This window comes from Triticum urartu, chromosome 5 (genome assembly GCF_003073215.2).
Source record: "Triticum urartu cultivar G1812 chromosome 5, Tu2.1, whole genome shotgun sequence".
NCBI lineage: Eukaryota > Viridiplantae > Streptophyta > Magnoliopsida > Poales > Poaceae > Triticum > Triticum urartu.
In genome coordinates, this window is record NC_053026.1 from 192118604 (window position 1) to 192120751 (window position 2148).

The window sequence follows — 2148 nt, forward strand, 5'->3', positions numbered from 1 at the left end:
TGAGAGCTTGTCATGGGCTAAGTTGGGACACCCCTGCAGGGATTTGAACTTTCGAAAGCCGTGCCCGCGGTTATGGGCAGATGGGAATTTGTTAACGTCCGGTTGTAGAAAACCTAAACTTGACCTTAATTAAAATGAATCAATAGCGTGTGTAACCATGATGGTCTCTTTCCGGCGGTGTCCGGGAAGTGAACACGATTGTTGGAGTTATGCTTGACGTAGGTTGCTATAGGATCACTTCTTGATCATACTTTTTCGACCGTGCTTTGCCTTCTCTTCTCGCTCTCATTTGCGTATGTTAGCCACCATATAAGCTAGTCGCTTGCTGCAGCTCCACCTCATACCTTTACCTTACCCATAAGCTTATATAGTCTTGATCGCGAGGGTGCGAGATTGCTGAGTCCCTGTGGCTCACAGATACTTCCAAAACCAGCTTGCAGGTGCCGATGAGACGGTATAGATGACGCAACCAAGCTCAGGAGGAGCTCGATGAAGATCTTGTCCTTTGTGTTGTTTCGTTCTAGTTGTTCAGTAGTGGAGCCCAGTTGGGGTCGATCGGGGACCTTTGTCGCATTTGGGGTTCTTCTTTCATTTTGGCTCCGTAGTCGGGCCTTGATTGTATCTGATTGATGTAATGTTTTATTCATGTAATTGGGTGAAGTGGCGATTGTAAGCCAACTATGTATCTCTTTCCCTTATTATATTACATGGGTTGTGTGAAGATTACCTCACTTGCGACATATGCCTTCAATGCGATTATGCCTCTAAGTCGTGCCTCGACACGTGGGAGATATAGTCGCATCGAGGGTGTTACAAGTTGGTATCAGAGCCTTCCCCGACCCTAGGAGCCCCATTGCTTGATCGTTTTTAGTGGCCGAGTTGTGTCTAGAAAAAAATGTTTTGAGTCATTTAGGAATTATATATCGGAGAGTTTAGGAATTCTTTTTACTTCCCAGTCTCCTCATCGCTCTGGTAAGGCATCCTGACGTAGAGTTTTGACTCTTCTCTTCTCAAATTTCACTAAATTTTTTTTTAGGATCACGCGGGTATCTTCGAATCGTTCCGATGGTTTTATGATGAGAACATTGTCTTGGTGCCTCCTGTCAGGGGTTTTGTGGAAGTGTCCCGGGGAGTTGAGCTCTGAGGTGTTGTCGTCATAATTTTATCGTTGCAGTTCTGGAATACCTGAGTTTAGTACGCCGACATCGAAAATCTCTTTTATGCAGTTCGTTGGTGAGATAACCTCGACGCCACCCAGTACTGGGGCGGGAGTTCGGGAGTATCGCCATAACTTGTATAACGGATGCTTTTCGAAGGTTGAGGTAGATGATTTCCGAAGGTTTCTTGGTTATGTGTTGAAGGATGGATACAGCTGGATGTAGGATTTGCTAGTTTGGGTGAGATATTATGCTTCCCCTGTATCCCCAACACCTGATTGCATAACCGGAAAATTTCGGGAGTTTCATAGGTGGGAATTCAAGTAGCTCTTAGGATATCTTTCCGACGGATGTATGATATGAAATTGGGGTTCGACGTCTAGTGGTCCGCCTATTCACGGTCGGTTTTACAGTGGTCTCGTTGTGTCTTAAAGAGTCCTTGGCTATGCCGACTCGGGGACGCTTCGTATGTCATGTGCACTGCCTTGTACATGATGGTGCTGTACGATCGAGCCCGTGTAGGCCCCACCACGAAAACTTCGGACGAAATCTCTATCATATGTTTGTTCCGGCTTATTCTACGAGCCAATCCTTTGTTTTGTTTTGAGTTGTGGTATTTGAGTTGCTTCAATGTCAAGTGTTGATTCCATACCTTTTTTGAAACGGTGTTCTCATACTTCGATGTGAATACTAATCCTTCTTGATCATCGAGATTGTGCTGTCAATCCTTTTTAACCGGTGTGCTCCTCCTCAAGTGGATCCAATCATTTCAACATCTGCAAGATCAAGTATCAGTTCCTCTCAACGGTGTTCGTTTCATCCATTCCAAATTGTCTTTGTTTTTCCCACCCTCCCTCCCCTTGTTTTCTCCAGGGATTCAGATTTCTTATCCAAGTATCCTTTATTGATGGAAAGCATCTCCATTCCTTTTCGTCAATTTTCTTATCCGGTGATGCTCATGAAGATGCTAACGAAGTTTCTAGTTCATCAT